At 41.3% G+C, this 14,620-nt stretch overlaps 2 pseudogenes across 2 annotated transcripts; one reads left to right on the forward strand and one right to left on the reverse strand.

The window, feature by feature from the left end:
* Positions 1-8,724: 8,724 nt before the first annotated feature.
* LOC306649684 (serine/arginine-rich splicing factor 3-like) lies at positions 8,725-10,084 on the reverse strand (annotated as a pseudogene). The gene has a single exon. The product of its transcript is annotated as a serine/arginine-rich splicing factor 3-like (transcript).
* Positions 10,085-11,788: 1,704 nt separating this feature from the next.
* On the forward strand, positions 11,789-13,495 carry LOC306652940 (nucleolin-like; annotated as a pseudogene). Its single transcript has one exon. The product of its transcript is annotated as a nucleolin-like (transcript).
* Positions 13,496-14,620: the final 1,125 nt, after the last annotated feature.

A 14,620-nucleotide genomic window follows, 5' to 3' on the forward strand; every position in this document is an offset into this window, starting at 1 on the left:
TCATGTCTTCATTTTGTCTTTGAAAGAATAGTCACTTGTAGATGCAAGCAGATGCTTTGTAGACAGTTGTTATCCTGTATTGTTTAGGGAATAAGGACAATGAAAAGAAGCACTGGAAATCTGGAAAGGGAAGTATGGTGCAGAGAGGGGATGAAGTGAATCGTACAGTAAGCCATCATGAAAGAAAGGTGCACACTGGGGCAAATTGCAGCTCAACTGGAAACCTGGTGCCATGTGGGACTGAGATCGCCATTTTTTATCACTAACAGTTTCAATTTCTTTTTTGAGATTCCCCACTTATTTCCAATTATGGTAGGTTTCTCTTAATACCTTTGAATATATTTATGTTAACTGTTTTAAAGTCCTTGCCTGCTAATTCCAACAATGACGTCACCTCTGGGTCTATTTCTATAGTCTCATTTTACTTCTCATTAGGGGGCACATTTTTCTACTACTTTTCATGTCTGAAACTTTTTGATTGTATGCTCCTGAGTTCCTGAATTTTTTGAGTGCTGGGAATTCCTAATTTTTTGAGTTCTGGGTGTTGTTCTGGCAGTTAAATTCCTTACAGATCTCTCTGATCCCTTGGAGCTTGTGGATCTAGAGTTCCCTTCACTTTGGAGCTAGTTTATTCAAGAAGGCAACTTTTCAGGGGATTTGATTCAATGCCTGAGTCAGTTCTTGATGTCTCTCTGCCCTGGCTATTAAACCTCTAATACCCCCTCATTGTACACAAACTCTTGAATTTCCATTTAGCTCACAGTCCCTAGCAATTGCTCTTTCCTAGATCTCATACAGTCTTGCTTTGTACAGAAGCAGGTTGGTATTTAGCCAAAGGTTTAAGGGGATCTTTATGCAGATGTGTGGGGCTCTTTCCCTGCACAAATTGATCTTCTTCAGCATCCTGCCTCTCATATTCCAGTCTTTCCAGCAGGCCCAAACTCTGATCTCTAACTGCTCATCTCAGTGAGACCATGGTCTATTTGGTCTCCACCTCTCTATACTGTGTTCTGGAAAGTGACTTCATGTAGAAAGGTGGGGCAATCATGGGTCTCAACCTGTGTGTTTCCCTTCCTTCAGAGACAAAGTCTGGAGTTGTATTCCAATGCCCAAACATAGTTTTGTTCAGTTTCATAGTGAGAGGGTTAGTGTAGAGCTTGGAACATTATCATGATGTGAAACAAAAATTATCATGGAAAGAGTTAGTTATCTCTTTTACCCTCTTTGTACTCACTCAATACCTGTTGTGGCAAGCAGGCTGGAGGGCCCTTCAGTGAGGGGTCTTGGAAGAAAGCCCCTGAGCTGTGGATGGGATCAGACCCTCAGACAGGCAATGGTGTATGACCAGGGGTTCTGCCCTCCTGCCCCTTTTCTTTTCTCTTCTTTTAATAGAGGAGTGGGAAGGAACTGGGAGAAGTAGTAGGAGGTCCAGACCAGGAGATCGGAAAACCAGGCCTAGTTTCATCCCTTATAAGTTGTGGGATGTTGGACAAACCATTTGGACTGTCTGGACTTTCATTTTCTCATCTGCAAAATAGGAGAAATAGTGCTAGATTCATATGACATCAGTGAGCTCATGGATGTGAAAGTATCTTGCAAACCATGAAGACTCATAAAGCTGAAGAGGTTTGCCATTCAAGGAATCCAGGTGAGATAAATAGAGTGTGATTTGCCCAAGGCTCTGGTATCTCTTTGGAGAAATTCCACATTATTGAAAGAAGCAACCACTAAAAAGAATGAGGCCCTTGGATGCTGGACTCCCCCTCCCAATATCTCCCTCCAGACTTAATTGGTTCAGTTGTTCCTCAGTCCATTGTGATGTCAAACCTGTCCTCTTGTATGTGCATACGTAGTGATCTTTAGTCCAGAAAATAAACAGGCAGTCATTAAGCGTGTAGATACCCTGATGAGGCTTTCGAAGGCCCACCTGGCCTACGTCCATATCACAGGGCTGTTGGTTACCAAAGCTTATGCTTTGGTATAGGTCCCCCAAACGAACCTATAGAAGTGACAAGCCCTTCTCTCGGTGTGGATTTTGACTTCTCTTACATCACCCCACCATGACTTACAGACTGCAATACAAGGACAGATACACAATTGCCTGTGAGGAAGGACTTGGTAATCTCCCAGGGCCCTGAGGCTGAACAATGGGGACCACCAGGGGGAAGTGTCAGTTTGGCCTGCAAGGCTGACCCCAAGGCTTTATCAGCAGGATCAGGCCATATGTCCTCATTAATCCAACATTTGGGTCACAGGGTGAAGAAGAGTATAAAGCATGGCTAAACCCATGGCTTAACTCCTCTCCCAAGTTACAATTCTGAGACTTAGTGGCAGAGGAAATTTAGTTATTGAGAGATAATAGTGGGTAACGCAGAAAACAAAGCAGATTTTGAAAAACAAGCACATTTAATTTTCAGGTAGAGTTCTTGAGAGCATAATGGGTCACATTTAACATCATTCTATCACTCCCTTCAAAGATTAAACAAGAAAAAGTGGGGATAGGGTGAGAGAGAACAGAGTCTTTATGGAACTTTTTACTATGATGTGGGATTTTGCAGTTTTCTCATTAACCTTTCTTAAACCCAAGTTATATCCACACTCCACTTCCAGTTATGTTTTTCATTGTTTTAAAAGTGAAATTTAAGTCTAACATAACATAATTAAATACCCTTCCTAATGTTTTTAACACAGCCCTGGGAAACTGATACTCATAGTTAACTCTAAGGAAAAAAAAATGTGTCTTTGCAAATTAAAAAGAAATCTTGAGGACTTGAGAACAAATACTTGAGTCGGGGTTTTCAGCTCTATTAATTTAAATTGTGTAAGCACTTTCCAAAAGTTCACTGATACATTTCAAGTTCATTCTCCACTGGTAGAATTTTCTACCTGTCAGAAAAAGTACTGTCCTCCCTACTTCATATAACAGACATAGGTGAACTAACTAAGAAGCAGTTACTCCCCACATCTCACCAGAATTAGCTTTGGGAAATGTTCCAAATCTTGAAGTACTGGCAAAAGAGGGGGGTCTTGGGATGGGTGGGCTGGCCAAATCTTACCAGAAACAGCTGATTGGAAACACACAATTGCTTGCTGTGCCTTTCCTGAAATCACAGGTAGACAAACTTTGAGCTACTCATTGTCAAGAAGGAAAACAAAACAAAACAGGATTTCTACAAAATCCTTATATTATAAGGATTGTGTATTTTAACAAACATCCTTCCATCATAAGAATAATAGATTTCCTTCACCAGATCCTTTGCTTTGAAGCACAGCCTGGCTGTTAACAGGGGCTTATGACTCTCCCACCATTTTCTGAAATGGCTTTTCAGGGTGGGATTTCAACCATTATTGAAGACAGCTCCATTTTCTGCTTTGGTGAGTACCAAGTGTCCCTAGGTATATTAGAATATATTGTACAATAAGGTACTACATGATTATAAGGCTCTCAACTATTACAAAATAATTTCTACCCATCACTTTTTGGTGGTCCTGTTGGGTAGGATGATCCTGGGAAGTAAGAGACTGTGGCACAAATGACTGAAACCTTCTTGCTCCCAGTTCCCCACAGAGGCACAAGTGTGTGCAAATAATTCTGGGGGCTTTTTTTAAATTTTATTTATTTTATTTATTTTTTTATTGTAAACAAATGGGATACATGTTGTTTGTTTGTACATGGGTTAAAGGCATACCATTTGTTTAATCATAAATTTACATATAGTAATGTTGTTTGATTCAGTCTATTATTTTTTCCCTTCCCCCCCACCCCTCCCACCCTTCTTTTCCCTCTAAACAGTCCTTTCTTCTTCCATTCTTTTCCCCCTCGCTAACTCTAACCCTAACCCTAACACTAACACCCCCCACCCTCCCCCTTATGTGTCATCATCCACTTATCAGCGAGAACATTCGTCCTTTGGTTTTTTGAGATTGGCTTATCTCACTTAGCATAATGGTCTCCAATTTCATCCATTTGCCTGCAAATGCTATAATTTTATCATTCTTTATGGCAGAGTAATATTCCATTGTATATATATACACCACAGTTTCTTTATCCACTCATCAATTGAAGGACATCTAGGTTGGTTCCACAATCTGGCTATTGTGAATTGAGCAGCTATGAACATTGATGTGGCTGTATCTCTGTAGTATGCTGATTTTAAGTCCTTTGGGTATAGACCAAGGAGTGGGATAGCTGGGTCAAATGGTGGTTCCATTCCAAGTTTTCTAAGGAATCTCCACACTGCTTTCCAGAGTGGCTGCACTAATTTGCAGCCCCACCAGCAATGTATGAGTGTAAATTTCTCCCCACATCCTCGCCAACACCTGTTGCTTGTATTTTTGATAATCGCCATTCTAATTGGGGTGAGATGGAATCTTAGGGTGGTTTTGATTTGCATTTCTCTTATTGCTAGAGATGTTGAACATTTTTTCATATGTTTGTTGATTGCTTGTACATCTTCTTCTGTGAAGTGTCTGTTCATTTCCTTAGCCCATTTGTCGACTGGATTATTTGTATTCTTGGTGTAGAGTTTTTTGAGTTCTTTATACATTCTGGAGATTAGTGCTCTATCTGAAGTATGATTGGCAAAGATATTCTCCCACTCTGTAGGCTCTTTCTTCACATTACTGATAGTTTCCTTTGCTGAGAGAAAGCTTTTTAGTTTGAATCTATCCCAGTTATTGATTCTTGCTTTTATTTCTTGTGCTATGGGAGTCCTGTTGAGGAAGTCTGGTCCTAGGCCGACATGTTGAAGATCGGGACCTACTTTTTCTTCTATAATCTGCAGAGTCTCTGGTCTGATTCCAAGGTCCTTAATCCATTTTGAGTTGAGTTTTGTGCAGGGTGAGAGATATGGGTTTAGTTTCATTCTGTTGCATATGGATTTCCAATTTTCCCAGCACCATTTGTTGAAGAGGCTCTCTTTTCTCCATTGCATATTTTTGGCACCTTTGTCTAGTATTAGAAAGTTGTATTTATTTGGGTTTGTGTCCGTGTCCTCTATTCTGTACCATTGATCTACCTGTCTATTTTGGTACCAATACCATGCCGTCTTTGTTACTATTGCTTTGTAATAAAGTTGAGTTTGGGTATTGCGATACCCCCTGCTTCATTTTTTCTGCGAAGGATTGCTTTAGCTATTCTGGGTTTCTTATTCTTCCAGATGAATTTCATAATTGCTTACTCTATTTCTGTAAGGTACATCATTGGATTTTAATTGGAATTGCATTGAATCTGTATAGCAATTTTGGTAGTATGGCCATTTTGACAATATTAATTCTGCCTATCCAAGAACATGGGAGATCTTTCCATCTTCTAAGGTTTTCTTTAATTTCTTTCTTTAGTGTTCTGTAGTTCTCATTGTAGAGGTCTTTCACCTCTTTTGTGAGATTGATTCCCAAGTATTTTATTTTTTTCGATGGTATCGTGAATGGGGTAGTTTTCATAATTTCTCTTTCTGAGGATTCATCACTTATGTATAAAAATGCATTGGATTTATGACCATTGATCTTGTAACTTTCTACTTTACTGAATTCACTTATGAGTTCTAAAAGTTTTCTGGTGGAATTTCCTGGTTCCTCTAAGTATATAATCATATCATCCCCAAATAGGGATAGTTTGAGTTCTTCTTTTCCTATTCGTATTCCTTTAATTTCCTTGGTCTGTCTAATTGCTCTGGCTAGAGTCTCAAGAACGATATTGAATAGGAGTGGTGAAAGAGGGCATCCCTGTCTTGTTCCAGTTTTTAGGGGGAATGCTTTCAGTTTTTCACCGTTTAGAATGATATTAGCCATGGGCTTAGCATAGATGGCCTTTACAATGTTAAGGAATGTTCCCACTATCCCTATTTTTTCTAGTGTTTTGAGCATGAAGGGGTGCTGTATTTTATCAAATGCTTTTTCTGCATCTATTGAAATAATCATGTGATTCTTGACTTTAAGTCTATTGATATGGTGAATTACATTTATTGATTTCCGGATGTTGAACCAACCTTGCATCCCTGGGATAAAACCCAATTGATTGTGGTGCACTATCTTTTTAATATATTTTTGGATGCGATTTGCTAAGATTTTATTGAGAATTTTTGCGTCAATGTTCATTAATGATATTGGTCTGAAATTTTCTTTCCTCGATTTGTCTCTGTCTGGTTTGGGTATCAGGGTAATATTGGCTTCATAGAATGAGTTTGGGAGGGTTCCCTCCTCTTCTATTTCATGGAATACTTTGAGAAGTATTGGAATGAGCTCTTCTTTAAAGGTTTTGTAGAACTCGGCTGAGAACCCATCTGGTCCTGGACTTTTCTTTGTTGGTAGGCTTTTGATGACCTCTTCTACTTCATTACTTGAAATTGTTCTATTTAAATTGTGTATGTCCTCCTCATTCAATTTAGGCAATTCATATGTCTCTAGAAACCTGTTGATGTCTTCGAAATTTTCTATTTTGTTGGAATATAGATTTTCAAAATAGCTTCTAATTATGTTTTGTATTTCAATCCTGTCTGTTGTGATATTTCCTTGTTCATTCCGAATTTTAGTGATTTGGGTTTTCTCTTGTCTTTGTTAGAGTGGCTAAGGGTTTATCAATTTTGTTTATTTTGTGAAAGAACCAACTATTTATTTTGTCAATTTTTTGTATTGTTTCTTTTGTTTCAATTTCATTGATTTCAGCTCTGAGTTTAACTATTTCCTGTCTTCTACTACTTTTGGTGCTGTTCTGTTCTTCTTTTTCTAGGGCTTTGAGCTGTAGTGTTAGGTCGTTTATTTGTTGAGTTTTACTTCTTTTATTAAATGTGCTCCATGAAATAAATTTCCCTCTAAGTACTGCTTTCATAGTGTCCCAGAGATTTTGATATGATGTTTCTTTGTTCTCATTTACCTCTAAGAATTTTTTAATTTCCTTCCTAATATCTTCTGTTATCCATTCATCATATAATAGCATATTGTTTAATCTCCAGATGTTGGAATAGTTTCTGTGTTTTACTCTTTCATTTATTTCTAACTTCAATCCATTATGATCTGATAGAATACATGGTAGTGTCTCTATCTTCTTGTATTTGCTAACATTAGCTTTGTGGCATAATATATGGTCTATTTTAGAGAAGGATCCATGTGCTGCTGAGAAGAAAGTGTATTCACTCTTGGTTGGATGGTATATTCTATAAATGTCTGTTAAGTCTAAATTATTGATTGTGTTATTGAGGTCTATGATTTCTTTGTTCAATTTTTGTTTGGAAGATCTGTCCAGTGGTGAGAGAGGTGTGTTAAAATCACCTAGTATTATTGTGTTATGGTCTATTTGGTTTCTGAAATTGAGAAGGATTTGTTTGACATACATGGATGAGCCACTGTTTGGGGCATAGATGTTTATGATTGTTATGTCTTGCTGATTTATGGTTCCCTTAAGCAATATGTAATGTCCTTCTTTGTCCCTTCTGACTAACTTTGACTTGAAGTCCACATTATCTGAAATGAGGATGGATACCCCAGCTTTTTTGCTGAGTCCATGTGCATGGTATGTTTTTCCCCATCCTTTCACCTTTAGTCTATGGGTATCTCTTTCTATGAGGTTAGTCTCTTGCAGGCAACATATTGTTGGATCTTTCTTTTTGATCCAATCTGCCAGTCTATGTCTTTTGATTGATGAGTTCAGGCCCTTAATATTCAGGGTTATTATTGAGATATGATTAGTATTCCCGGTCATTTGGTTCATTTTATTTATTTATTTATTTATTTTGACACGACTTGGTTCTTCCTTTATTTGACAATTCCTTTAGGATAGTTCCTCCCTTTGCTGATTTGCTTCTTTGTTTTTCATCTCTTCCTCATGGAATATTTTGCTGAGAATGTTCTGTAATGCTGGCTTTCTTTTTGTAAATTCTTTTAGCGCTTGTTTATCATGGAAGGATTTTATTTCATCGTCAAATTTGAAGGTAAGTTTTGCTGGGTATAAGATTCTTGGTTGGCATCCATTTTCTTTCAGGGCTTGAAAAATGTTGTTCCAGGCCCTTCTAGCTTTTAGCGTCTGGATTGAAAAATCTGCTGATATCCGTATTGGTTTCCCCCTGAATGTAATTTGATTCCTCTCTCTTGTGGCCTTTAAAATTCTGTCTTTATTTTGTATGTTAGGTATTTTCATAATAATGTGCCTTGGTTTGGGTCTGTTGTAATTTTGTATATTTGGAGTCCTATAAGCCTCCTGTACTTGAGCTTCCATTTCATTCTTCAGATTTGGGAAATTTTCTGATAGTATTTCATTGAATAGATTGTTCATTCCTTTGGTCTGTTTCTCTAAGCCGTCCTCAATCCCAATAATTCTTAAATTTGGCCTTTTCATGATATCCCATAGTTCTTGGAGATTCTGTTCATGATTTCTTACCATCTTCTCTGTTTGGTCCACTTTGTTTTCAAGGTTAAATATTTTGTCTTCCATATCTGAGGTTCTGTCTTCCAGGTGTTCTATCCTATTGGTTATGCTTTCTATGGAGTTCTTAATTTGGTTTATTGTTTCCTTCATTTCAAGGATTTCTGTTTGGTTTTTTTTCAATATCTCTAACTCTTTATTGAAATGATCTTTTGCTTCCTGTATTTGCTCTTTTAACTGTTGATTGGTGCGATCATTCAGTGCCTGCATTTGCTCTTGCATCTCGTCATTTGCTTCCCTGATCATTTTATTATTTTTTTTAAAATTTTTTTTTGTAACCAAAACCTTAATCCCAAGGATTCTCACAAAACATATTACAAATGACAGCATGAAAAAAAAATCTTGCATAGTAACTTAGAAGTTCAGCTCTACAATGTACCCTTAAACTGGCAGGACATTGGTATTTTAAAATGTCAAATTTCCAAATAATGAATGTTACAAATAGCTATGTATTCACATATAAGCAATCACATAAGAACTTATGACCTACATAAGCAAAGGTAAACTTTCTTGAAACAGATTCTATACCAGCTAGGCAACCTGTGCCCAGTGTGAAGACTAGTTGGATTTTATAAAACCTCTAGTTTAATAGTGCCGATTTCATCTTTACCTGCTTGCCTGTGTTCACAGCTGCATTTCAAGACTGCTTATTCATCTACACCTGCATACTATATTCCAGCTATGAAAAAAAGTAAATCTTGGTTTGATTTTTTGCCAGTTTTGTTCCTGTAACATTAGAACATCACACTTTAGCTGGGCAGGATTTAGAGGTTTATTTTCAGTCTATGCAAGAGTAAAGTTCAAAGCAAATTCAATTTTGCTTAAGGGAACATTGTAAAGTAACAATTCTTGGTATTACATGCCTCATATGATCCATTTCAAACCATAGGGAATTACATCGTTATGTGTCACTGTTCCAAGAGACAAATAAATTTGAACAGCTGAAACATCTTAAAAATGCACCAAGCTTATGAAGTCTCAAACAAAACTTGAATTTTCTGTACATACTCCTGTCAAATGAAGTTATTTCCTGTACAGCACTTCTCTTGCAAACTGGTCTTCTATTTCCTTTCATTTGACCTAGATCGGCTACGAGACCTAGAGAAGGATCGGGACGGCTTGTGATTTCTCTCCCGAGACAGTGATCTCTCTCTTCTCCTATCTCTAGAAAGGGACCTGCTCTGGCTGCGAGAGAAGCTTCTCCTTCTTGGAGATCTGCGGCGGGGTGGAGGACTCCTCCTACGATAATCATCTCGAGGGCGATGACCCCAAGAGGGAGGTGGGCCACGATTTCGACTTCTTTTTTCACCATTCGACAGTTCCACTCTTACATGGCAGCCACAAAGTGTTCTTCCATCTAGCTCTCGGACAGCATCAGCTGCATCTCGGGGATCTTCAAATTCAACAAAAGCAAAGCCGGGAGGGTTCCTAGCAACCCACACACTTCAGAGTGGTCCATAGTAGCCAAAAGCCCGTTCCAATTTGGTCTTGTTGCCATTGTTTCCAAGATAACCTACATAAACCTTACAGTCCAATGGACAAGAATCACGATGCATTTCAAGATCATGGGTTAGGAATGCGGAGGCTCAAATCCACACGATCCGATGGGTCTTGCCGCTCCTACTTCGGCTCAGTGTCCACAGATGCCTAAGCTCACCCGGCGTCCACGAAATGGCCCCTGATCATTTTAATTATGTACATTCTGAACTCCCTTTCTGTCATTTCTTCTGCCATGCTGTCGTTGGATTTCATTGATGTAACATCTAGATTTGTTTGCAGCATTTTCTTTCCTTGTTTTCTCATATTGTTCAGGTATCAGTTGACCGCTGTGATATTGCAGATTTCCTCTATTGACTTATAATATCCCTGAAGATTTCTAGTATATCCCCTCTTAGCCTTCAGTAGGCTGAAGTCTTGGAGGAAGTTGATAATGCGGTGCTCCACAAGGAAGCTGACTCCCTAGGGGTGGTGGCCTTCTGGTGGGGTATATTCCCTGCTAGTGGGCAGAGGTACCTTCACTTGCTGACGAATGGTCATCCAAAGGGGAAGTAGGATGTGGGCTGATGCAAGGCCAGTTTGGGCCTGTGTCTCTGGTTTTACAGTCCTTTTGGGAGAACCTCACCTGACGGAGGACTCACCCGGTGGGGAGGTCTCGCTGGTCAGTTCCCCTCCTAGAGGTTCCGTTCAATTCACAACTACCACCTGGGCTGGGCAGCCTTCTTCTGCAATGTTCCCAGGGACCCGGACCTACCTCCTGGGAAGGGCCTTGCCCTTCGCAGACGAATCTCCTTAGGCTGCCTCTCCTCAGAGAAGCTGCCTGCAGTCCTGGAGCCTTTGCTCCGCCCCTCAGTTTGTGCGGCTTTTCCACCAAGAAGCCACCTAGGCCCTGGGTCCCTGCTCTGCACCTAAACGCCTGGCTATGCGGCCCCTCCTCTGAGCAGCCACCTGGAGCCCCTTACAGTCGCTCCGAGTCACAGTGACCCACCACACGCCTTTTCCTCTGGCAGCCACCTGGTGTTCCGTGCGGTCGCTCTAAGTCCAAGTGACCCACCACGCACCTCCTTCTCCACCAGGCAGTCACCCAGAGATCTGGTGCATTCGTCACGAGTCCCAGGAACTCACTGTGCACCTCCTCATTCCGACTGCCACCCGTAGCCCTGGTGCAGTCACTTTGAGCCCAAGCACCCCGCCACACTCCTCCTCCTTCTCCAGACAACCCCCCTGTGTTTAGGAGCGGATGCTCTGAGTCCAAACCACTCACCACGCTGCTCCACCGGATAGCCGCCCGGAGCCCTGGCGCAGCTGCTCCAAGTCCAAGCGACGTGCTGAGCCCATATTTCTCCTTCTCCTCTGGGCAGCCCCCGTGTTCAGGGGTGGTCGCTTTCAGTCCAAGCAGCTCACCGCGCACGCTCTCCTTTGGGCAGCCTCCCAGAGTCCAGGTGGGATGTGCAGAGTCCAAGCGCTATGCTGAGCAGCCACCTCTCTGATGCTCCCAGTTGTCCCAGTTCACTGCTCCAGCGGGGGGAGGGGCGTCTCCCCGGGCAGCTCTACTTCACAAAGTTCCCTGCATTCGGGGCTACAGCCCCTTCCGGGACGCCTCCCCAAAGGGAGAGACTCACCTGGCTGCTTTGAGTTGGTCCCAAGTCTCTCTATATCTCCTCTTCTTGAGTCCTGAGTCCTGGAGCAACAGGAAACGCAGCCACCCTCTAGTCCGCCATCTTGAATCCTGTCTGGGGGCTTTTTCTTTATTTGATAAAAGTGCAAAAGCATTCAAAGATTGATGGAGATGCCATGACATTGAATTCTGAAGGCATGATCATGGAGAAAAGGCATCATTGCCTAAGATAAAAATTACCCAGCCTCAGTCTCTGGCCATTGCTGGCCGCCAGGCATACGTGCTCCAGCTTCTTCAGTACGCGAGGGCTGCCATCAACGTCGCTTCAGTTCCTCTAGGTTCATCTGCGCCACTCTCCTGCCACACACTCAGCCGTCATAACCCGCCATCATGGTGAAGTTCGCAAAGGCTGGTAAAAATCAAGGTGACCCCAAGAAAAAGGCTCCTCTACCAAAGGAGGTAGAAGAAGATAGGGAAGATGAGGAAATGTCAGAAGATGAAGAAGATAACAGCAGTGGAGAAGAGGTTATCATCCCTCAGAAGAAAAGCAAGAAGGCTACCACAACTCCGGCAAAGAAGGCGGTAGTTTCCCCAACAGAAAAGGCGGCAATTACCACACCTGCCAAGAAAGCAGCTGTCACTCCAGGCAAAATGACAGCAGCCACACCAGCCAAGAAGACAGTTACACCAGCCAAAGCAGTTACAGCACCTGGCAAGAAGGAAGCCACTCTGGGCAAAGCATTGGTAGCAGTCCCCTGGTAAGAAGGGAGTTGTTACCCCAGCCAAGGGGGCAAAAAATGGCAAGAATGCCAAGAAGGAAGAGCGTGATGATGATGAGGAGGAGGACATCGAGGAAGAGGAGGAGGAGGAGGAGGAGGAGGATGAATTTGTACCAGCAGTGATGAAAGCAGCAGCTGCTGTCCCTACCTCAGAGGATGAGGATGAGGATGAAGAGGATGAAGATGATGAGGAAGAGGATGAGGAGGAGGAAGATGACTCTGAAGGAGACGCTATGGAGATCACACCAACCAAAGGAAAGAAAGCTGCTGCAAAAGCTGTACCAAAGAAAGCCAACAGTGTGGCTGAGGAGAATGGAGAGAAGGAGGAGGAGGAGGAGGAGGAGGAAGATGAGAGGATGATGAAGAGGAGGAGGAGGTAGAAGAAGAGCCTTGTCAAAGAAGCACCTGGAAAACGAAAGAAGGAAATGGCCAAACAGAAGGCAGCCCCTAAAGCCAAGAAACAGAAAGTGGAAGGCACAGAACCAACTACATCGTTTAATCTCTTTGTTGGAAACCTGAATTCTAACAAATCTGCTCCTGAACTAAAAATTGGTATCAGTGAACTGTATGCAAAAAATGATCTGGCTACTGTGGATGTCAGAATTGGAACAACTAGGGAGTTTGGCTATGTGGATTTTGAATCTGCTGAAGATCTGGAAAAAGCCTTGGAACTCACTGGTTTAAAACTTTTTGGCAATGAAATTAAACTGGAGAAACCAAAATGGCAAATCTAAAGGGTATGCATTTACAGAGTTTGCTTTAAATTCCTGTAATAATAGGGAAATTGAGGGCAGAGCAATCAGGCTGGAGTTGCAAGGACCCAGGGGATTGCCTAACACAAGAAGCCAGCCATCGAAAACTCTGTTTGTCAAAGGTCTGTCTGAAGATACCACTGAAGAAACCTTAAAAGAATCATTTGACAACTCTGTCCGTGCAAGGATAGTCCTCCAAAGGGGTCTGGTTTTGTAGACTTCAACAGTGAGGAAGATGCCAAAGCTGCCAAAGAGGTCATGGAAGATGGTGAAATTGATGGAAACACAGTTACCTTGGACTGGGCCAACCCTAAAGGGGAAGGTGGCTTTGGGGGGAGGAAGAGGAGGCTTTAGAGGTAGAGGTGGCGGCAGAGGAGGCAGAGGGGTAGGAGGAGACCACAAGCCACAAGGAAAGGAGATGAAGTTTGAATAGTTTCTTCTGTCCCTGTTTTTCCCTCTTCCATTTGAAAGAAAGGACTCTGGGGTTTTTAAACTCTGGTGCTTGTTCAATGACAGAGCCTTCTGAGGGCATTCTAAGACAGTATACAGTCCTGTGGTCAACTTGGAAATCCGTATAGATGACATTTCAAAGGAGATACCCTATTGGTTTTGACTGGATAAACTTTTTAAAGAGATGAGTGATAGAGCTAATCCTTATCTGTAAGTTTTGAATTTATATTGTTTCATCCCATGTACAAAACTGTCTTTTTTCTTACAAATAGTTTTTTGTTTTGTTTGTATGGGGGGGGTATAAAGGAAAGCAGAATGTTTAATGAGTTTTGCTTCAGTGACTTTAGGACAAATGAAAAGTCCTAAACTCTGAAAAAAAAATTACTCAACTAAATGATGGGGGGAGTGATAGTGACAGACCAAAAAATCATCTCTGAATATAGTAGACTGTTAGTTCTTCCATGTCTGAAATGTGAGATTGATAGTTTGGAAAACTTATTGAGTAATTCTGAGCCACAAGCAGGCTCATATACCAGCATGAAAATACTGACTAAAAGAATTGTTGGTTGAGTATTCTTAGAGCTAAGCTAATGCTTAAATTGGGGTGCAGATGGGTCCTGCCTCTGAGAAAGAACACCCCCCACCCTCTGGGATGTGACCATTTGAAGAAAAGCCACAGCAAGATACACAGGTTACCTTTAATTTGTTATTAATTTGTTTGCTTTTCTGAAGGCTAACTCTGTGACCTACCATGAGAAGACAAGATCAAAAACTACAGCCCTATGGAGTACATAGGTAAGGGCAGGGAAAAAATCATCATCTTCATCATCCATAATGATGAGTGAGCATTCATGTGTGAGGTGTTATTTGAAGCGCTTTATGTATTTTCATTCAATTCAGAGGATGCCTATTTGATTCAGAGCAGGTACCATTTCGAATCCCATTTTAGAGATAAGGACATTGAGGCTAGCAGTAATGCCAGTTACTTGCCCAAGGTACAGAGTTAGTAGATATGTAGATATTTGTTTCATAAATCACTAAGCAAGATGTGGAGACTGTTGAGAAGGCAAAAATTAAATGCAATGATGATTGAGAAGGGAGAGTTAAG

Source organism: Sciurus vulgaris (genome assembly GCF_902686455.1).
Source record: "Sciurus vulgaris genome assembly, chromosome: 2".
Classification (NCBI taxonomy): Eukaryota; Metazoa; Chordata; class Mammalia; order Rodentia; family Sciuridae; genus Sciurus; species Sciurus vulgaris.